General features: G+C 39.9%; 1 protein-coding gene, 1 long non-coding RNA gene and 1 pseudogene across 16 annotated transcripts in view; 2 read left to right on the top strand and 1 right to left on the bottom strand.

Moving 5' to 3' along the window:
• The window catches only part of SETD5 (SET domain containing 5), an 81,002-nt gene extending 68,057 nt beyond the window's left edge, over positions 1 to 12,945 (bottom strand). For 14 of the 15 annotated variants that reach the window (XM_058437206.1, XM_058437214.1, XM_058437213.1 and 11 more), the window contains exon 1: positions 12,600 to 12,930. The gene's annotated coding sequence lies outside the window, so the exon portion shown is untranslated. Of the gene's footprint in view, positions 1 to 12,599 lie in introns of all 15 variants that reach the window. The other variant, XM_032149596.2, reaches the window with a different exon arrangement.
• Positions 12,946 to 13,065: 120 nt separating this feature from the next.
• LOC116466701 (uncharacterized) lies at positions 13,066 to 21,868 on the top strand. Its single transcript, XR_009213060.1, has 2 exons — positions 13,066 to 13,136; positions 20,110 to 21,868. It is a non-coding gene; the product is annotated as an uncharacterized LOC116466701 (long non-coding RNA).
• On the top strand, positions 13,420 to 14,119 carry LOC131383218 (uncharacterized; annotated as a pseudogene).
• Positions 21,869 to 23,999: the final 2,131 nt, after the last annotated feature.

Raw genomic sequence — 23,999 nt, 5'->3', positions numbered from 1 at the left:
GAAGGAAATAGTTTTAGTAAATGAACTAACCTAAATGCTTCTTGTGCTAAAAGGGGAAGTATCGACACAATATCACTCTGAAAATTCATGATGACTCTGTTGAGTCTAACATATAGGGACAGGGAGAGAACCAGCTGGAAGACGCTAGGATAGAAGCTCAATTTTTCTGATTATACCCAGCTTCATAAATTTCACTTACTAACCATTTAAGTATTTTACATAATTATAAAACAAAACCTAATCCCTGAAAAATCTGAAAGTAAAATGTAACAAATTAACCTCACTGTGTATCAAACTGGTGGCATAACCATAGAGAACTATTCTAAGGGGGATTTCAAAATACTGTAATCTGACTGTATATGGTCATGTGCCACATAATATTTCAGTCAAGGATGGACCACATACGATAATGATCCCATAAGACTGTAATGGAGCTGCCCTACAAAGGTATACCATTTTTTATCTTTTATACCATACGTTTACTTTATCTTTTCTATTTTTAGATACACAAATGCTTACCACTGTGCTACAACTGCGTATAGTATCCAGTGGTCACATGCTGTACAGATTTGTAGCCCAAGAGCAATGGGCTATACCATATAGCTTAGGTGTACCATCTAGGTTTATGTTAGTACATTCTAGATGTTCACACAATGACGAAATCACCTGACAACACACTTCTCAGAAAATATCCTCATCAAGTGAGGCATGACTATCTCTCTCTCTAAAGGGATATACCCTATAGGCAAAAAGACATGAGAAAACAAAACAAAAAACTACTTTCCAGTAATCATATTGTTCTGTCACTCTAAAACTGTAGTGTGTGTATTGTGGCACAAAACAAAGAGAAATTACATTGGTGTTAGTGAAAACCAAGATTTTGGGCATGGGGAAAGGGAGAAAGATTAGGTTTACATAAACATCATGTAGTACTGAGTTGGAAATGCAGCTTTTAAAATACCAACAGCTGATATTTTTAAAAAGAAATAAAATACTTTTAAACTTTGTCCATTGAAAAATCTAGAAACAAGGCCCAATCCAAGAGCAATGAACACTCCTACCATCCATACTGTGGTTTCTAAGTACCATTTCTCACTAAAAGAACGAAGAGGTTTCTGCAGAAACGGCTGATTCCAGGTTTGGGGCAAAAAATGTACAAAATTATCCTAGAACATCTAGTAATAGTAGGAAGCAAGGAAACAAGTGAGGAAAGTACTCACAATGAATCAAAAGAATTTAGTAGCCAACAGACAAAGGTAGGACAACCTGAATGTCAAAAATAGTAACTGCCAGAGATTGTAACATATCAAACACGTTTAAAACCATGAGTACACAATAATAATACTTCATTCACGTCTTTAGACGTTCCTAAGTTACCAACCCATTACTTTGAAAACTGGTAAACAAGGGGGTAAAAAACCCAAGTGCTTATCTTACCTTCTGTATATAAACTATCTTAGTATAGCCAAAAAAAAAAAAAAAAAAAAAAATGAGGGTGAGTATTCCAGACAATAAACGAAGAAGTAATAAAATATCATCTAACACGAAGTAAATCATGAATATAGGCCAGTGATTCTCAAAAAGGGTGGTTTGAGAATGCCTGAAGTCCTCTAGATTCTGTCAGAGGGTTATATGAGGTCTTCCATTTTCCAATCAATCATCTGTACAAGGCCAGATTTTCTTCAGTCTTCAACCAAAACAACTTATCACAAGAAATTAAATGCAGAAGGAGTTATGACAAAGCAGCTGTCTTCTATTAAGTCAGACATTAAAGAGATTTGCAAAAATGTCAAACGATACTTATAAAATTAAAAATGTTATTTTTATTAAAAAATCACATTACTTGTATTAGCAGGCTTCATTACTCTTATTTTAATATTAATAAATAACTTAAAATTTTTCTCAGTTTCAGTTTCTAATACGGTAAATCTTGACATAATTCACACAAACAAAAGCTCTTCCAGGTCTTCAATTTTTAAGACCACAAAGTTTGATCTAGGCAATGAATAACAACAGCTGCTTAACATTACATAGACAAGCAGAAATTATGTAACTCTTAATGGAAATACACAGTACTATTATAAAATATGCTTACAATCTATCTAATCACTAATTTACATGAAATACAGGTGGGGGGAGGTTGTTTAATAGAGGAATGTGTGAAATGATTATTCAGCCTTCAAAATCCAGAGTAAGAACTCTACAAAATAATGAATTTCTTTAACAAGAATCCTACACGGAAAAAACAGAAAGAATCTATAAAGATTCAAACTTACCAATCAGTTGCAATGTATGGACCTTATCCTGAACAAATGGAACCTTTTAAACTAACAGTTTAATAAACTCCAAAGTATTTTTCTATTTTGTAGTAATTGGAGTTAATAATAAAAAATTAAAAAATTAATCAAATCTATACCTACCCCTTCCCTTACTACCACCTAATGGGAAAAGAAAAAAGACATTCTAAAAACTGCTCATTTGGAAATGGGGGTTCAGAGAGGTCAACAGATAAATTGCGGCACAGGAGACTCCAGAATAAGAAGAGCTCTATCAAGAAAAACTAGGTTGCTAGGTAGTGACTGAAAGTCTCACAATCCTCTACAATTATGGTGAGCATATAATTTATGGTCCAAATTGAGACATTTTTGAGAGTGAAAGGGGTGCTATTACTAATTATGCTAGGATAGCAGGTATAAACCAGGACTGTCCCAAGGAAAGTAAAACATGTGGTCACTATCTATACAAGATTAATTTTTTTTTTTTTGAGACATAGTTTCGCTCTTGTTGTCCAGGCTGGAATACAATGGCGCAATCTCAGCTCACTGCAATTTACGCCACCTGGGTTTGAGCGATTCTCCTGCCTCAGCCTCCCGAGTAGCTGGGATTATAGGCATGCGCCACCACGCCTGGCTAATTTTCTATTTTTAGTAAAGATGGGGTTTCTCCACGTTGGTCAGGCTGGTCTCAAACTCCAGACCTCAGGTTATCTGCCCACCTTGGCATCCCAAAGTGTTGGGATTACAGGCATGAGCCACCACGCCCACCCAAAAGATTTTAAAATTAATTTTCACAAGAGATATTTGACATAATCCTTTGGGGGTAACTATTTGCCATAGAAACATATTCCTAGGACTAAAGTGTTTTAAAAAAATGAGGCGTACTATTAAAAAAATTGTTTTTCATCTCCCTTGGCTGGCATGGTCATTTCATGAAGTGGGTATGTTTACTTCTCTTGTTGCTCAGTGTACTATTGCAAACTTCCAGCCATTCCTTTTCATACTAACTGTTCATGATAAACTGTAAGAGGAAGGTTACACCTACCTAGAGCCTTCCTTCTCTAAAAATACATGTCTTCTCCTAGGACTCCACACATGGCCTAGAGTTTAAGTAAGAGTGGTATCTACAGTAATTTCTTTATTTTTTATTTATTTGAGATACAGTCTTGCTCTGTCTCCCAGGCTGGAATGCAGTGGCACGATCTTGGCTCACTGCAACCTCTGCCTCCCAGGGTCAAGCGATGGGATTACAAGCTCGCACCACCATGCCCGGCTAATTTTTGTATTTTTAGTAGAAACGGCATTTCACCATGTTGATCAGGCTGGTCTCAAACACCTGACCTAAGGTGATCCACCCGCCTTGGCCTCACAAAGTGCTGGTATTACAAGTGTGAGCCGCCACGCCTGGCTGGCTACAGTAACTTCTGAGATCTGTATATGATGTCAGCATAATTTTCATATTTTTGGATTAACAGTAAATATCTGGCTTTAGTACACTTACATAATATGCCACCAATAAGGTGACTACCTGATTTATCTGTGAATATTTTATGTCACTTTGTTTTTAAAGGTTTTTAAATATTGGGTAAACGTTTTCAATAAAAGTAGCCCAAATATTAAAATGTGAAACAATTTGGTATGTAGACCCTATAATTTTCAGCTCCATCCTAAAATGTGCATGGACACGTAAACCCACCCTTATTTTGTTCTATTACTAAATTACGACATTAAAGTTCTATTTGCCACAAATAATACTAAATTTGTCTAGGAAAAAATAACATTTCAAAAAGGACTTCAAAATTTTAGACTTGCTCTTACATTTTCCTCAGATCTATTCTTTTTTAAGGCATTCTACCGAATATATTTCAGGCTGTGGGCATAAACACATACTTCCATGGGCATAGTAGTTTGTACCATAGAAATTGAGAAAATAAAAATTTATGCTTTCATACATTTTAATGCTACATTGAGCATACAATCAATCATACTGCTTCAAAGCCCCTTCTCTTTGTTCTCTTTTAGGTTAAACTCTTTTGTCTTTAGAACTGAAAGTTTTTAAAAAATATGCCCTTTAGATTCTGCCCCAGATGTTACCATAATAAACACATTTATTTTTAAAATAACGCTATCTGATTGGGGCTCTTCTCTGTCAATCTGGTTTCTCTTATAAAACAAGTCAACTCTCAACAGCCTACGTTAATAAGGGAAAATGTAAAATAAACGCAGAAGTAGTCTAATTGCCAACAGGTCCTTCCAGGTTCTTCCTTCTAAGTAAAACCTTCCTTGGATACCAAGAATGCCCAAACAGTTGATTATTAACTGCAGATCATCCTCCTTCACAGAAACTGTGAAAGTACAAATTGTATGTGTTGTGGCATGTACAGAGGTTGGTGGTAGGAAACAGAATTTTTGAAACATAAGCCAAAGAACAAAACAGGACACGGAGATGGGGAAGAAAATCCAACAACAAAAACCCGCTTCATACAAAACGACAAACAAGGGGCACAAATAGAAAGCAAGGAGATCCACCTGGGCATGTATTAAAATTAACATATCAACAGTATTAAATATGCTAACATGATACTGGAAACCAGATTCAAACCAGATCGTAATATCTAAGAATGACGAAACAATCGTCTTACTATATTCAGCAATGCATATACCTTATTAGATTACTCAGTTTTATTTGAGTCTTCACATTTCAGGAGTGGGGAGGGGAAAATCTTACCACTGAAAGACAATAAAAATGATAAAAAATAAAATTTCCCCCTTTGTGGGGGTGGTATGGGATAAAAATGGCTTGAAGAACATAAATTATGCAGCTTGAAAAAAGAACTCTTAGACATGAAAAATTTATATTCAAAGAGCTAATTAATTTCACCCCCACTAAGGTAATAGGGTAAACATACATAGAGATCTAATTTTTAACCTTATTTTAGTCATAAATCAGATTTACACAAATTAGTATTTTCCAAAACGAATTGCAGATATTATGTATAGAAGACAGTCCACCTTTCTTCAAGCTAATAATACAGTGGCATCTGGTGGTAATAATGACTGTGTGAACGGCCAACGAAAATTAAGTATGCTTAAAACCTTTCTTTCTGTAAGGCTGAGAATCTGAAATGGTTTATCAAGAAAGAAAGTAGAAGATACAGAAGTTATAAAATCTCTATCACTAGAGACTTTTAAGAATGGGGCAAATTAGCTTCGTATTTAAGTACATATAAACAAGTCCACAACCTAAGCATAATAAAAGTCACATTAGCCCATCCAATTTTCCCCCTTTGTCCTAGTTTCTTTTTGCTGGGAAGAGGCGTTGTGAGATAATAATAGCAGGAAATAAGGTGGAGCAGCTGCACAGGCAAGATGAGGTACAGTGCTTGTGTTTCACCTCCATTCTAGCCCTCTGCTGGCTAAGTCTTAGTGAAAATGAGATTAGCTGTTTGGGGAGCCCTAACAGTTATCAAAACCTTTGGAATAAAAATGTGGTCCCTTACTGTCTCACTTTTACCAGGAACTTCTTAGGGCCTCTAGCAAGATCCAGGTAATAGGAGCAATGGAAGCTACACTGAAGAGATTTCTAATTATCTGGGAAGGGGGAGGGTGTAAAGGATGTTTAATACTGGCAATGTGGGTCATAGCACATGCAGAGAAAACTGTCTGGTATGGAGACTGGGGCTTGACTAGATGGCTTCTATTTTAGTCCCACAAATTTATGGAAATAATCCATGTGAATAAATTATAAAGGAAGAAATGACTATCCTAAATTTCTGCAGTAATATAAAATACAGCTCATTAGATTTTGTGTTAATGCTGTTGCTATTTTACTGATGAGAAACTTCCAACTAATTACAATAATAATTAATTACTCAAAATTTCTTTTTTAGGTCAAAATATTGTATCATTACTGCCAAGACCATTATATAACAATATAATGTTAAGTAGTAACACATCCAGTTTTCTTTAACAGAGAGAAATAACACAAAACTTGGTCAGGCTTGCTTAATATTACGTGTACTAAAGGCAGTTTTTTGGTTATTAATTGGTTAAAACATCTCCTTTGCTAATCCATAAACGGAAATTAGCATTCCAGTTCCCTTTATCGTTGCATGCAGTATAGACAGAAGGGAAAACTTTAAGGCTAGTTTAGTAACATTGCAATATAGGTGGTACCTCAACCCAAGCAACAAATGTGCTCTTGGAAAACTGTTCAAACCAATTATTTCTAAAAATTAAAGTCTTTTAAAAATACATTAAGCATTTTGAAAAACTTTGTCATACATTCCTTCATAAAAGAGAAATCCTATCACAATTCAAATAATTGCCAGCTAATTTGCCTACAAACGAAATTCTTTATTTTAAAAAAAAGAACTGACACAAAACATTTATTTTAAAAGTAACTAAAAACGTTGTTCAGAACACTGATCCTTTAACATTTTAATGAAAACTTCAGCAGGGACCCAAATTTCAAAATATCTCATTATGATTTTGGTTTAAAGGACCAGATAACCAACAGATCTTTTCCAACTCTATGATTCATACTAAGTCTTAATAAACTGGATGCAACCATCCCACTTGTATGCCAGCTGAGCACAAATGTATCAAAGGAGGTTGCCTAAACTAAAAGGTGGGGGAGGGAGTAATCTCCAGGAAATGTCAGGTTCTCCAGGAACTAAGGATGAGGCTGAAATTAAAAAGTAGACTTTCTTCAGTTAGCATTTTACATATGGCAACCCAACACATGAATGCTGTAAGGTGCTCTCCATCTTAATGAAATAAAATTGTAGACAACGACGTGCAACTATTTCAATAAAGAGAAACAAATTATTCTACATGTTCAGGTCCAATCCCAATCCAAATAAATACATTGTATTACAATGTGTTTTTATTCAGATAGAATATTCTTTTCCATTTCTTAATGAGAATTCAGCTCTAGAACGGGTCTACTCGGGAGGTGACTTGTACCTAGGAGGGTGCAGAGGGTGGGATTTATTTTATTTTAACCTATACAGAGCTTTGTTTTTTTTTTTTATTTTTCCTTGGCGAGAATGGATCCCTACAAGATATTCTGAAATGTATCAAATTTGGGGTTAACAGTATGTGGTTGGCAAAAATTCAATGCTTGAGTGGGAACTAAAAATGATTTCTTTAATTGTATGCCAAACTGAATAATCTCCCAGGGAAAAGAACCTCTTCCTCTTGCCTTTCCTACCTCCTGCCCCTCCCCCACCAACACTGCCTCCCTGCTGTGCAAAGAGCCCTTTGTCCTGCCCTGCACTTATCTAGCTGTTTGGCCATATTGACAGGCCTACTGGAGGCATAATAAGGGAGTCAGTCTGACATAAGCAGCTGGCAATCTGAAACAAAAATCTTCCTTTTCTACTTAGACCAAATCCTGCTGCAGAGGTCTCTGGCTCCTCCCATGCTTCCATCTATTTCTCAAACAGAGCAGCAAGAAATTCAGCATTTTTCCCTCCATTAGGTAGCACAAATCAAAAACTTGATTCCCCAGACAGAAATCTATTTTGTATACATTCCTATAGCTACCGCTTTTTGTGATTCATAACATAGGCCAAAAGTGTACATGTAACTAACATGGCTAAGGCAATGCTTCTTATTACTTCATGTTGCCATGAAAGCTCTGGGAATCCTTATACCACAAGGAACTCAGAAGAACACAGAAGAGAAAGCAGCAGCCCAACCAAAGCAACAGACATGAGCATCAGGCAAAACTGGCCTGATGTGAAAACTCAGTGTTTTAAAAATACTAAGACATTATTCCAAGAAGCAGAAAATTCCTTTCCCTGTCTTCATATCAAACGTACTTAATGTGACCTTACATTAAGTAAGGTATTCCCCTCAGGTACTCAGCAAACAAAATCAATACGATGGAATAACCGAGTGAGGCACGATGGGATTACAAATTCCTTGCTCAGTGAGGGCACATATAAAGCAGACTGAGCTCACCTTCATTGTTTGTTTATTTTATCCCATAGTTCCCTTCACTAAGTATTAAAGACTCTGAACGCATTTTGTCCCAGGGTAAGGGAATTCTCTCCAATGTAATGCTTTCTAACAGCACCTCCCCCCAAAGTTACTGGGTATCTTTTACGCAATTCATAATTAAAGATACAATAAAATAGTTTTCCTAAGACTTATTTAACAAAATGTATATAGATAAGTGAAGGAAACTATATTCTCTCCACCTTTCATGAACTTCCTAGAATCTCACCCACAAGATAAATCAATCATTTTGCCACATATTTTAGAATTTTTGGCAATAAGGAATGGTACCAATCCCTGCCCATCATAGGTACATTACACTTACTTTCTAAAGAATGCCTTTGAAAGAATATTTTAAATTACAAATGACTACCAGTTATATTACTAAATATATGATGCACATTTTGCAAAGTTTTATGCCTCAAACAAAATATACTGGTCAAGAAGTTTCAGTTTTCAACACTTGAAATACAATTTTTATAAATAAAATTCACTGCTAGACCTTCTAACTTCAAATTAAACTGATGAATCACCAGAGTTCAGCCAAAAATTATTTTTAAAATTTTATTTTATTCATGATCCAGTTCCCCTCTGATAAAATGTATCCAATAGTCATTGACTGCTGTTAACTATGGCCTAATTTTTCATAAGTTATTTCAACATAGAGAGGATAAAGCAAAAGTAATTATCCGCAAATCTGTACTTTGCACTTTATTATTTCCCCATTCAAAGGTAAAAATGAAATAGTCATTCTCCCCAGAAAAGCCAGAATAATTTCAGAAAGTCAGTTCCTGGACACAAAACAGTATCAAAAGAGATAAAAAAGTTTTCAAGGGTATAACTTAAGTAAATCCTTCTATGAAAAGGGCCTGTATGATCCTCTAGAAAATGACTGTATCAAGAGCACAAAAGGTTCCAAACAACAGGAAATTCGAGTGTAAAAGCAATTATTTTATATAGCAACTTCAGCCACAGAGTAAAAAACTACAAACATTTTTATCTTAAACCCTAAGTATGTCAAACAGCCAGTATACATGAAATTATATTTATCTGCTATTGCATCTTATCTATGTGATAGTAATAAGAATCGGAACCTCCTAAAACAGTATCCATTAAAGGTTCTGTTTCATTGGTCTGCTTTTATTACTGGGAAAACAATGTGAGCCACATTTGTGAATGACAAAACTCATTTCCATTCTTTCTGGTTCTCTGCCACAAATGCCAGAGTCATACTACAAATTATAGATGTTTGTGAGATTTAAGTACATTTACACAAAAATGAACAAATCAAAATTCTGAGAGGAAAAAAGTATAGGATATACGAGTCTTGGGGGAGAAAAACAGCACACAGGAATATGTCCAGTATTGCATATAATTGGTGGTGGTGGTTCTCCTTCAAGTTTTTCCACGCTCAGATTGTTTTGCTTAATCAGAGATCATCCTAATGTTCAGGAGTTGTGGGGGAGGGGAGATCACCTAAGGGGCTCAGAGGCCATCTTCTCAGTATCCTGAACTAAACTTATTCGATTCCTGCATATTTCTTCTGGTCTGTCCTACATTTCAGATGGATTATGGCCAAAAGACATATATTTGTGATGTCAGAAGGCTATATCCAACATGTATATAATGAATCAATCTTATAAGTAAAACTCCAAAGAAAATATCTAATCTGGAGAATTTTATTACTAATACACAAATTAAGAATATTTATTTAGAAACCACTCCAAAATGGCACCTTTTTAGAGTTTAAGAGTTCAAGCTTAGTAAAATGTTTAGCAAATCATCTATAAGGTAAATATGGTCTAATCGAAAGGATGGAGACACGTAACAAAATAATAAGAATTGATTCTATGATTAAAGAGATGGAGGAAAACATGATATGTCAGTTGCAGGAAAAAATTCCTGTTATTTTCTTCCCATTGTGGTTATCAGAAAGATCCTTAAAATTTTTACTTGGGTTTTTAAACTGATTCAAAAATTAAAACCCTAATGGAACTTTTAGTCCTATCCAAGCACAAATGTCTAGACAAAAAACAAAAATCTGCCAAAAAACAAAAACCAAATCAAACAAACAAAAAAAGAAAGGCTTTAACTATGATCCAGTTTCCAGATGCCAATATCCATAAATGGGTAGGAGGTTATGAATTACTAATTCCTATCTCCCCACCAATAAAAAGCAAACCAGCTCAGCAGTGAAAATTCCCAGAAAAGCAAGGTTTCTTCTTAGTCCTGAAGCAGCCATCGCCTAAGTGCTGCTCCCTGCAGCCAGCAGCATTAATGGACGCTGCACTGCTGTCCTTCCCTGGAGACAGCAGCCAGCACTACTCAAGCTTCTCACGTAGCAACCAGAGCTCCAGAGCCAGCAGCTGCTGCTGCCTTGTATACTCACCCCTGTGATCCAACCCAAAGGAACAACCTTCTCTTTACCCCACCCCCACTCCTTACACACACTTTTTTTTTTTGGACCAGTGCTCCACGCCAGAAGGGCTGGAATTATGCTTTTAAGAGAGAAACAATCCTAAGGTCACCCTTTTAAACCAAGGCCTTTTATTAGAAAAATCAACATTTACCAAATTCTAAATATCCATTTTAATTAAGCCAGCAGTTTAGGAGTGAAGATTAAGCTTTGGTCTGTTGAAAGCCAATTTCCCAAGCACTCTACAATCTAATTTAAATTTGCAGCTAGAAACAGAGCCTTGTGTCATGTCCTACCAAAGGGCATAATTCATTTTTCTACACATAATGACAGTCTGAGTAAACCTTAAAGACTCTAATCCCATAACAGGCCAGAATTTTTGGCTACAGAAGAGGACTAACGATCCTGAGAAAACTGGAAGAAATCCAATAGAAAAAAAAAAAGCCCTACGTCCTCCCTGGAGCCCAGAAACCTCTGATTATGTGAGTATTCTCTGCTTTAGTCCTAGCTCAGATCCTACACATCTAAAATTACCACTTAGAACTTTCTCTGTGACCTAAAAACATTAATAATATAAAATTAACAACCAAAAAATAATTTCAAATAGGGAGTACACACTCTCCTGAAAAGCTCAGCACACTCCACTCAGCTGGATCCTCCCCAATCACAAGTATAGCTATGTAACATCTGCCCAACAAAGAAATGTAAATATGACCTTGGTCACAAATATGTCATCTAAAAACAACTTGTTTAGTCAAGTGATGAAGGTAATTAGCAGAGAACTTGGAGATTCGTTCAGTACCTATGTGCACGAAGGAAATTGGAGAAATGAACTTAAATATAGACAAAGCCCAATGGAACCCAGAGGTCTGGGAAAGAAATGAGTTACCGGTGAATACATTGCACAAGTAACATGAGAAAGCAGAAAATGCAGGTCATACACGCACCCCTGACCCAGACCAGCAGAGCTGACTGCAGCATCCGTATCCAAGAGAAAGACCACTGACGCCCAAGAAGTGAGACAAGCAAGGGCTCTATAGAATCAATTAGCATAGAAGGGGCTTTCCCAACAGTTAAACTTTCCCTCTCACGCGATTTACCTACTTGAACCAGGGTTCTTTCCTACCCTCCTCTTCACATTCCCGACTTACACGCAGATGGAAAGAGAATTCATAAAGGGTATATTTTTCTGCCTTTGAAGATATTCTCACAAGATCGCTCTCCACGCCCAAGGCAAGTAAAACGACACAATCTGGCTCAACTCCAGGCTCGAACCCTACACATTCAACGAGGCTATCTCAGACACGCTGGGGCACACGCCACGGGGAGCCAGAGAACGTGTGGTGGGGGTGGCGAAGGTAATGCCTTTGGGAAGCAGCCATCTGAGGTGGGAAGCCAGAAAACGAGAGGGAAGGCGTCCAGGAAGACTACGGAGGGGAGATCGAGGCCCCCAGAGCGATCAGAGTTGTCTGTCACAAGGCCGCGAGAACGGGGGTAGGGAGTGGGGAAGCGGGGAGAGAAAAAAAGTATGCCTGTGTATTTCGAGCGGAGGGCAGCAAGAGGCCTCTCCTCAAGGGAAAGGTAAACGTGGAGTAGGCAGTTCCCAGGAAAGGGGGTGAAGAGGCGTTGGGGGAGGGGAAGCGTCCTGACCCAGGAAAGACATGAAAAGGGGAGTTGGGTCGCCTAGATTAGAGGGGGCCTCTCTCCCTGGGAAAATGGGGTGTTGCAACGGTGTGTGCGAGGCGGCGAGGGGTATGAGAAGGGGCAGCATCCTCCTAAGAGCTTGGGGAGGGCCAGGCCCACGACCCAAGGAAAGCGAGCGCGGGGAGACGGAGGAGGTGACCCTTCCCTCCCCTGGGGCCCGATCGTGAGGTTCGGTTTCTTTTCTGTCGGACCCTTACCTTGTCCCAGGCGCTGCCGGGGCCTGGGCCCGGGCTGCGGCGCACGGCACTCCCGGGAGGCGGCAGGACTCGAGTTAGGCCCAACGCGGCGCCACGGCGTTTCCTGGCCGGGAATGGCCCGTACCCGTGAGGTGGGGGTGGGGGGCAGAAAGGCGGAGCGAGCCAAAGGCGGGGAGGGGGGAGGGCCAGGGAAAGAGGGGGGCCGGCACTACTGTGTTGGCGGACTGGCGGGACTGGGGCTGCGTGAGTCTCTGAGCGCAAGCGGGCGGCGGCCGCCCCTCCCCCGGCAGCGGCGGCGGCGGCGGCGGCAGCTCACTCAGCCCGCTGCCCGAGCGGAAACGCCACTGACCGCACGGGGATTCCCAGCGCCGGCGCCAGGGGCACCCGGGACACGCCCCCTCCCGCCGCGCCATTGGCCTCTCCGCCCACCGCCCCGTACCCATTGGCCCACTCGCCGCCAATCAGCGGAAGCCGCCGAGGCCGCCTAGAGAAGAGGCTGTGCTCTGGGTCTCCGGCTCCTCAGAGAGCCTCGTCTAGGTAGGGGAGCGGAACTCTGGTGGGAGGGGACGTGCGGTGCACTGGGGGGATGGGTGGCTGGGGTGGCTGTCTGGTGGCTTGCGGGGGTTGCCTTTCCCGTGGGAAGTCGGGAACATAATGTTTGTTACGTTGGGAGGGAAAGGGTTGGTTGGATGCAGGCGGGAGGGAGGCCCGCCCTGCGGCAACCGGAGGGGGAGGGAGAAGGGAGCGGAAAATGCTCGAAACCGGACGGAGCCATTGCTCTCGCAGAGGGAGGAGCGCTTCCGGCTAGCCTCTTGTCGCTGATTGGCCGTTTCTCCTCCCGCCGTGTGTGAAAACACAAATGGCGTATTCTGGTTGGAGTAAAGCGCCTGTCAGTTACAGCGTCGGGAGTGCGCAGCCGCCTAGCGACTCTCGCGTTGCCCCCTGGGTGGGGCGGGTAGGTAGGTGGGGTGGGGAGATGCTGGGTGTGCGGGCGCGGCAGGCCTCCCGCGGCGGGAGGGGAGGGTCAGTGAAATTGGCTCCGGCGCGGGCGTCCTCCCACCCTCCCTTTCCTTCGGGGGAGTCGGTTTACCCGCCGCCTGCCTGCCTTCGACACCTGATTGGCTGTCGAAGCTGTGGGACCGGGCCCTTGCTACTGGCTCGAGTCTCACATGAGCGAAACCACTGCGCGGGGCGCGGGGGTGGTGGGGAGGCGGGCGTTGGTACGGTCCTCCCGGAGGCCCAGCGCCGCAGTGTCTGGCCCCGCGCCCCTGCGCAACGTGGCAGGAAGCGCGCGCTGGAGGTGGGGGGCGGGCTGCCGGCCGAGACTTCTGGATGGCGGCGGCCGCGGCTCCGCCCCGGGTTCCCACCGCCTGAAGGGCGAGACAGGCCCGGCCTGCTACAGGCACTCGTGGGGGTGGGGGAGGAGTGGGGGTCGGTCCGGCTGGTTTGTGGGTGGGAGGCGCTTGTTTTCCAAAAACCGGCGCGAGCTGCAATCTTGAGGGAGCTGCGGTGGAGGAGGCGGAGAGAAGGCCGCACCCTTCTGGGCAGGGGGAGGGGAGTGCCGCAATACCTTTATGGGAGTTTTCTCTGCCTCCCGTCTTGTAAGGCCCGCCCTGGGCCTGGAAGAAGCCCTCCCTCTCTTCCCCGCGTGATCTCGTCATCGCCTCCATGTCGAGTCGCTTCTCGATTATGGGCGGGATTCTTTTGCCTAGGCTTAAGGGGCTAACTTGGTGCCTGGGCGTTGCCCTGCAGGGGAGTGAGCAGCTGTAAGATTTGAGGGGCGAGTCGGATTAGTTATCTTCTCAAGAACTTGAGTTGGTGTCGAGGTTATTGTCATAAGGGTGGGGTAGGGAAATGGAGCCTAGTCATTCACCTGGGGCTGATTTTATGCAATGAGACTGCAGATTATCACTACTTACCATTTTTGGAGCATTTTTCTAGAGACAGACGTAAAGCATGATCACCTGAGTTTTATACCATTTGCGACCCTTGCTGCACCACCAAAGTGTAGCATTAGGTTAAATCTTAGTAGAAAAATTTTAGCCTTTGCTTGAGAAACCAGTGCTTCCCTCCCTCACGTTCTCTCCCCAGGCTCTCTACCCCTTTGCATCCCTACCAGGCATCTTAGCAACTCTCACTCATACTTGATCCCATTTTCCATTTGTTGTACTTGCTCATGTAGTATTCAGACATAGCACTAGCTTTCTCCCTCTCTTGATCTTGGGTAGCTTGGTGACTCGCGAAACCAGACAGATTGGTTCCACCACAAATTAAGGCTTGAGCTGGGGCTTGACTCTTACCCAGCAGTGCTTTTATTCCTCCCTAGTTCACGTTCTTAAATGTTTACCTTGATTTTCATTTTATCCTTTTTCCTTAGCTGGGATTCTTTCCCTGACCCTCTTCACAGTCCAGGTGATTTTGACTACTGCTTTACAGAGAATTGGATCTGAGGTTAGGTAACATCTCCCTTTCTCTTCCTCTAAATACCTCTCATTTCTGTTCTCATCAGGTTAGTAACTGATCTCAGATGCCTGTGTGATAGCTTCCAAATTGCTGTCTCTGTCTTTAGTGTTATCTTTTGATCCATCTTACATCTTGTTAGGATGATTGTCCTAAAGGAAGATAGAGCATGAAAATGACAGATGAAACTCTATTACTGGCTTGTACTGTTTACAGCAAGTTGTCTAACCCGCGGGCCGCATGGGACCCAGGACAGCTTTGAATGCGGCCCAACACAAATTCGTAAACTTTCTTAAAATGTTAGGAGATTTTTTTTGCAGGGTGTTTTTTGTTGTTGTTGTTTGTTTTTTTTTTTTTGCTCATCATCTGTCCTTTATGTGTGCCCAAGACAATTCTTGCAGTGTGGCCCAGGGAAGCCAAAAGATTGGACACCCCTGGTTTACAGGATGAATTCTGTCCTCGTGAATGTGATGCATAAGGTCCCTGGATAGACTTTCCTCAATTTAACAGCTTTTTCATTTTTCACTATTTTCCACATGCGACACACACAAACATGACCTCTCTCCTGAAGTCACATGGAACGAATTGCAGTTACCCAAATCATAGAGACATTGTCATATATCTTTGTGGGGTGGTTCTTTTTGGAATGCTACCCCTTGCTGCTTTTAATCCTGCAGATTCAAATGTCATCTCCCCTTTGGTCATGCCTTCCATGGTCTGTTGTTCTATGAACCAAATTCCCCTTTTAAAAAAGCAGTTTTCTCCTGACTCCTGAGCAGTTTGTACTGCGTGGGTCATAGTACTTCTCGGGTCGTTGTCATTGCTGATTTAAATTATCTTAACTATTCTGAGCTTTTTGAAGGAACAGTGTCTTGTTGTGTCTTGTACTCCTGAGCTCCTAGTATACTCTGATGTCTAGCCAACTCTAAATGGAGTGAGCGACATGTAAATGTCTTTATGGTTTGACATTTTATTCATCTTGAGCATTGGAAAAGTGGCTGGTATGACTAAAGAACTGAATTTTTATTTTTTATCTAATTTAAATTGCAACTGTGGATAGTGTAGCTGTAGCCCCAGGCTTGTTCTGTGGATTACAGAATACGTGGACATTGTTTTCTCTTTTTACTGAGCAGTAAGGAAATCAAAGCTGAAGCTCTCTGGCCCATTAAATTTCATTTAACTGCTTGTTTTGTTTTATTTATTATATATTTAGCTGAAAGCTAAGTCCAACAAACCATTTTTAAAGATGTGCCTGCCTTGGACAACAGTGAAAGCAAGTGTTAATGAGTTTGGATTTCAAAAAAAAAAAAAATGCATGATGAATTTTAGGGAGGGGAGATTCCATTAAACTGTTACAGGAGCTACATAGTTAAATATATTAGAACTTGAATGAAGAATAGGTCTGTATGATACAAATGAACCCAGCCTAAATTTCTGTCCTACAAGTTTTCACTTCCTGGAAACACTTGATTGGAGGAGCTCTAAGCATCATATCTTGAGTTATAGAAAACAATCACAAAGTAAGTTTTATCCTGAGGAATTATAATACCGACATTTTAACACCAAATGCTTTTTATGTGCTAATACAGTATCTTATACGTTTTAGTTATCTTTTTTTTTTTTTTTTTGAGACGGAGTCTTAGTATCACTTACTGGATTGCTATGGCGTGATCATGGCTCACGCAGCCTTGACTTCCTTGGCTCAAGTGATCCTCCTGCTTCAGCCTCCTGAGTAGCTGGGACTACAGGCACACGCTTCCATGCCCAGCTAATTTTTTTTTTTTTTTTTTTTTTTTGTAGAGATGGGGTTTTTGCTGTGCTGCACAGGTTAGAACTCCTGGGCTCAAGTGTTCTTCCTGCCTAAGCTTCCCAAAGTCCTGGGATTACAGGTGCGAGCCACCGCCCTGGGCCATTAAATATACTTTTTAAAATACATTTTAAAAATACATTTTAATTTAAAGTTCTCTTTAGAAAATAAGACCCTTAGGTCAGTGGTCTTCAAACCTCCTATGTGTGGAGACAGTTGTCTTAATGCAGATTCTCAGACCACCCAAAAATTCTGAATTCTTTTGGGGAAGGTGGAACCCCACAGGGCAGGCAGTATAATTCAGTATCTTCAAGTTCATTTGCTGACTCAGATATGCCTATTTACCTGCCAAAAATGATTACAATTTCAGAGAAACTCTTCTCAATTGTACACTATGTGTCCCTCAGTTTTTCCTCAAATGAACTGTTTTTTTCCTCCTCCTAAAAAATAACAGAATGGGAATTTTGAGAGGCAAAGAGGAATAGTAATATTTTTGGAAACTTGCAGGTCAGGTTTTCCTTTTAAAAGGAATGCTGAAATATATTCTTTCGAACAAGAGAAGTGCACCTTATTTGTGTTTCTCCTGCTTAATTGCAGTCCTTAAGGAAAGTGATTTTTCAGTGCCTAAACACAGAGCTGAGAGCTTAATAAATGTTAGTTTTGTTGGTTTATATGTGAAATTGATTCTCACATTAGTAATAATAAGAAATAGTAAGCTCACAAAACATATAAACAAGGCTACTTTTTGGGAGAGACTTCAGGGTCCCATTTAACCTACATCTCCTAATATTCTATTCATAGAGGAAACTGATGCCTCATGGTCTCTGAATACATCTATCCCACCATTCAGTTCTTCTTTGGGTTTCCTGTACTAACCACTGCAGTTATCCTTTTCCTGTGCTTTACTTCCTTGGGCTTTTTGTTTAAATTAACCAGCTACCTATCTCCTTTTCAAGTAGTTATACTATTCTAACCCTTATAAGACAAATTTATTAAGTATATTACACGCTTGTACTTGCATGAGAAAGGTGGTGAAACTTTTGTCAGGGCTAGCGTGTGTATGAGATTTGCAAAATGTAAACTTAGGTCACTTCCATATATTTTTTGTGAGTGGAGGTTTGGCATAATTATATAATTCTAGTTTACAACACTCTAGTTTGACTGTTACGTTAATTGTAGAGCACCTTGTTAGGTCACAAATCCAGAAGTCTGGTACTGGACTTGGCAGGTTGCTTTCTTAGTGGCATATTAGTTTATATTAGAGCACATACTTCTCAAGACGACTTTTTTTTCTTATCCATGACACTCTCTTCTTGAGATTGGATAATATATTGGATTACTAAAGAAGTGTTAGTATTGAATCAAATAGTTTTATTTTCTCTAGACCAGGGTTAAACCTGATGAATTGTTTCTACTCTGTTATGGAGTATATCTTCTTGGTGACAAAGACTTTCTGCCTCTGATTTTTATCTTAGTCGTGGTTACATTTAATAATCCTGCTTTCCAGCTTTTTTCCTAGAGATCAGTCATCAGTGACTTGATACTTTGTCACCTTTTGTTTTCTGGTTTTGGGTTTTGTTTTTTTTTTAACATGTAACATTGGCTTTTCCTGCTGACAACAGTAACACAGTTTCAGATCATGTTTATAGAATGGTTATTTCATCACCTAACTAACCTCACCTCTAGTGTATGGATTCTGGTAAACTCAGTCAACAGTCTTCACAGCCTTTTCTATTTTTACTGACTTTGATTTAAAATCTAATCTTGGACCTTGAGGTATTGCTTATGAATAATGTAATAATGAGGTACTACTTAGAACAAATGATGGTAACATACTCTAGTGCATACTATAGGCAAAAGCTAATGGAAATATAGGTAGAAGAAATGAACCAATAGTTATTGAATGCCTTTTGTGTACCGCAGATGTGGAAATAGCAAGAAAACTAGAATTGAAAGTAAAGCGTTGAAAATGTGACTGAATTGCTGCAATCTCATGAACAAATTTGAATGGATGAAGAGTTGCTTCTTAGGGATGAGCAAAGAAAATGGTTTCTTGAGATGGAATCTACTGGTCCAGTTGCTGTGAACATTGTTAAAATGACAATAAAGGATTTAGGAATTACAGAAACCTGGTTGATAAAGCAGTGCCATGGTGTGAGACAGTTGACTTCAATTTTGAAATAAGTTCTACTGGCTGGGTGTGGTGGCTCACACCTGCAATCCCAGCACTTTGGGAGGCCGAGGCTGGTAGATCACTTGAGGTCAGGAGTTCAAGACCAGCCTAGCCAACATGGTGAAACCTCACCTCTACCAAAATTAGCCAGGTGTGGTGCACACCTGTAGTCCCAGCTACTTGGGAAGCTGAGGCAGGAGAATCTCTTGAACCAGGGAGCAGGAGGTTGCAGTGAGCCGAGATGGTGCCCCTGCACTCCAGCCTGGGTGACAGAGTGAGACCTTGTGTAAAAAAAAAAAAAAAAAAAGGAAAAGGAAAAAAAGGTTTTACTGTGGGTGAAATGCTATCATGCTATCAAACAGCATCACATGCTACAGAGAAGTCTTGTGAAAGGATGTCAGTGTGGCAAACATTGTCTTTTAAGAAATTGTCACAGCTATCCCAATCTTAAACCACCACCACCCTGATGAGTCAGTAGCCATCGTTAACATTGGTGTAAGACCCTCCACCAGCAAAAAGATTGTTAGCATTTTTAGCAGTGACATATTTATCAATTATACATAATGCTGTTGTACGCTTTTAATAGACTATGGTATAGTGTAACCATAATTTATGCACTGGGAAACCAACAAATTCATGAGATTCGCTTTATTGTAGTGCTCTGGAATTGAGCCTGCAGTGTTTCTGAGGTACACCTGTGTATTTAGTATGTTCCTTGTATATAAAACCCCATTTTACAGAGTAGGAAACTAAGGCTTAGAGTTTGAGCAATTTTCCCATAGATACACCAATAAATTGAGGGCTGCAGAGACCACTTAAGTGGTTCTCTTAACAGTAGTCTAGACATGACGTGATGAGATTTGGCTTAGGAGTGACAACGGTAAGGAAGTTAAAGGATTCAGGAACCAAATACCAGTTACTGAGAAGAATGGCCTCAAAACATCACTTCTCAAGGAAGCCTTGATACCCTCACCCTTACTACACTGTATCCTCCATTTGAATGTTGTCAAGAGCTCTTCTCACAATTGTAAATAATAATTGTGTAATTTTGGTTTTTTTTCCTACTTTAGGTTGCTCAAGGGCAGGACAGTTCTTACGGCTTTATCCGTTGCCTAAGCACAGAGAGGTCTGCGAGGTCAAAACTATTGTCATGATAGCAAGATGCTTGTCTTTTTCATTTATTCTCACAGTGTGCAGAGGCTACATGATGTGTGATGACATCCTCATTGATGTTAACGAATGGTGCTATACTTGAATTTACTACGGTGTCGTTAGGTAGGTTTAGGTATGCATACTTGTTTTTAGAAATTATTTTTTCCCCTTTTCCCATTTTTAGAAATCAACTCACTTTTTAGGTTATGCCTTCAGTAATCTTTGCAAACTCAATGTTGTGCAATTGTTACTTTAAAATACTGTAGTTTTCTTTGTGCCTAAGCATAAACTTAAGTACATTTTGTTGTTTTGTTTGCAATAGTGGTTTAAATATTTTCCCAAAATATCCAAATTTAAAAATTTTATAACTTTAGAATTTAATAAATTTATTCTAAAATATTTATATTTTTTTCATTTAAGAATGGATCATTGGCTTAGAAAGACTGCTTCTCATTTACTTATTGGCTATACCATCTGTATACTAATAAAAAACAAGATTTGATTTGGAAGGACTGACTCAAACTAATGAAAATATGAAACCTGTCTTTCTGCTTTGGAGATACTTATCATGTTCTGCAGTAGAATAATTTAGTTCTTTTGTCTTTCTTTGGGATAAGGTCTTGCTGTGTTGCCCAGGCTATTCACAGCTGCCATCATAGTGAACTACAGCCTGAAACTCCTGGGTTCAAGCGATCCTCCTGCCTCAGCCTCCTGAGTAGCTGGAACTATAGGCATGCACCACCAAGCCTGCGCTTTTAAGAAAATTTGAAAACGAATTTTTTTTGAGACAGGATCTTGCTCAGGCTAGTTGCTCAGGCTAGTCTTCAACTCCTAGCCCTGAGTGATCTTGCTTTGGGCCTCCCAAAATGTTGAGTTAATAGGCGTGAGTCACCATACCCAGCCAAAAATTTTTTTAGAGATGGGAATGGAATGATTTTGAATAGTGCTGGTGCCACCTATGTTGTGGCATCATTTTGAAACCAATCATTCAGAGTGCTTTTTTTGGTAAGGCATTACTTTTTAATGCAGGTATGCCACTACTGAAAAAAAAAACAAAACAAAAAAAAACAGGTTTTAAAGCTAGAAATGAAAAAGCTACTTAAATATCTTAAAAGATAAGTTACTTTATTATACACTAGAAACATACACAATAGCTGAAAAATGTAAAAAAATCTCACATTGCTGAATATCTCTGCTGGCTGAAGTGTAAGTAAAAGATCATAGTAGTGCCACTGTTGAGTGATAACAGCAACTTGTCATTAAAGATGTGTGTGCAGACATGGATTCTGAGTTAATATCTCATCTGTAGAAGTATACATTTGTCCCTTGCCTTAGGATTGGTTTCAGGACACCACTACCCCACCCTTGCTGGCCGTTCGCCAAGGACACCAAAACCCAAGGATGTTGAAGTCCCTTATATAAAATGGCGCTGTATCAGCATACAACTTAACACACATCCTCCCATATACTTTAAATCATTTCCAGATTTCTTATAATATTTCATACAATGTGAATGCTATGTAAATAGTTGTTACATTGTGTATTTATATTTGTACTATTGTTGTATTAAATATTCTCAAATATTTTCAAGCACATTTGGTTAAATCTGCAGATGCAGAACCTGAGGATATGGAGGGCTGACTGTGCTAATACCTTATAAATGGATGCATGCATGAACATGGCTGGACTTGTTACTTGGCTTGTATTTGCCAGGCATCAGCATCAACTAGTTAAAGATACTCTTACGTGAAAGCTTGGCAGTAAACACATGTCCTGAAGTAATGCAAGTGTAGAATAACTTCTTAAAATCTCATGGTTTATCCTAAACTATATGTTGACATAAGAGTGGTGATAAGGCAACAGTAGGTAAAAGTAAAACTTCAGGCACCTTGGCACAAACTGAGGCAGTGGTATCAAACTGTAAGTTATTCTTCACTGCCATGCATTTGTGGTGTGAACCCCCACGAAAGAAAAAAACCAGTTTCATTCAAGAATGTCCTTGTGAAAGCAGTGACATTTTGTTAAATCTTAAACCCTCCAGTACATAACTTTTTGAAATGGTTGTCTCAAGAAAAAGCACTCATGTAAGCTGAATTATCTGCTATTTCCTTGGAGCCTAACAACTGACAGCAATTGTTTTCAATGATAAAATCCAAACGTTGAGTCAAAATCAGAATTTTGGGAAAACTTGTGCCTAATACCAGGAACTTGACAGCTTCCCAATACTTCATGAGATAGTGATATTGAAAATAATTTTTTTTTGGGGGGGGGGGGGGGACACTTGGCTGACTGCAACCTCTGTCTCCTGGGTTCAAGCAGTTCTCCTGCCTCAACCTCCTGTGTAACTGGGACTACAGGCGCGTACCACTGTACCCGGCTAATTTTTGTATTTTTAGTAGAGATGGGGTTTCACCATGTTGGCCAGGGTGGTCTTGAACTCCTGACCTCAGGTGATCCACCTTGGCCTCCCAAAGTGCTAGGATTACAGGTTTAAGCCACTGTGCCCGGCCAATGATATTTTAGGTAGTATACAGTAAAATGGGCCAACATTTGGGAGATTTACATAACTCAGTGAACCTATATTTTCCTAATGACTAATACATGAGATTATAGAAAACTGCTAGTAACATTGTAACCAATGCAACAGAAACAATTCAGTTGTCTTCTATTTAAGTCAGACATTTAGGGAAACTGAATTGCCAAAATGTAAAACAATGCACCTATTTTTAAAAAAAATATGCATTTGTTGCTATAATATTTAAATATTTTACTTTCTAATATGGTAAAATACTAAGTGATTTGGGGCCCTCAATGTTTAAGAATGTGAAGGGATTCTCTGAGGCCACAAGGTTTAAGAAATGGCTACTCTAGCACAACGCACATAGTAAATATAAATACTCAAGTACCTGTTGAATGACTTCATGGAGTTAAAGTGACTCCTGGTATTAAACCTGTATGGCTGGGATAATGGGCATGCTAGGACAGGAAGCAGATTTCCTTAACTTCAGCATTGTAACTCGTTAACAAACATGTTAGCCTGAGACAAAAGTATTAAGGGGTGACAGGAAAGCCTTTCATAAGCAATGTGATACTTTTCACATTATTCAACATGTTATAAAATTTGGTATACAGGCCTATGGTGTTTCTCCTGAACTTTTGCCAGAGTAGAATGGTTCATGTTTTTCCTCATAGATTTTCACTCCTCACTAAACTTCATGGCATCTAACATGAACTTATTAGAAAAGGCTATGCTTGAGAATAAGGATATCTTTTTTCTATGCCTATGTTGTTAACGAGTATGAAGCGCTTAGAGGCTTTAATGTACTTCAGGTTCCAAAGACATTTCCAAATTTTCCCATTTTCAGTCTTCAACTTAACATTTTGGTCCTCGCAGTGGAGACCTGAGTCCTATCTGACATTGGGCCTACAGTTAGGGCAGAATTTCCTAAACTGCCATTTTTAAAGAAATAAGGGTAACCAAATGTTCCCCTTAAAAGCACTCTGGTACACTCTAGTATTGGGAGATAACTATCTTCCCCAATTAGATTTGTAAAATCTTTCTCAATATTTAAATTTTTTTCCCCTCAATTATATTGACTTTTTCATTCCCAGTAACGATATGTCTGGTCTGTAACTGAGTCATTCCGTGTTTAGATTACAGATTCATTTCCCCATCTTTTCACATTCTTTTAGTCCAGGAGACCCACTTTGAAGGTTAAAACCAAGGTCACACAATGAATAGGCGGCAGTGTCACATATAATTCAACTCCAAGCCTCATGAATCCTGCTTATAGCCCACTGCCTATTC

Source organism: Hylobates moloch, unplaced genomic scaffold, assembly GCF_009828535.3.
Source record: "Hylobates moloch isolate HMO894 unplaced genomic scaffold, HMol_V3 SCAFFOLD_4, whole genome shotgun sequence".
Taxonomy (NCBI): domain Eukaryota; kingdom Metazoa; phylum Chordata; class Mammalia; order Primates; family Hylobatidae; genus Hylobates; species Hylobates moloch.
The sequence above is the reverse complement of the archived record's forward strand: the minus strand, read 5'-3'. Positions and strand labels throughout refer to the sequence as shown.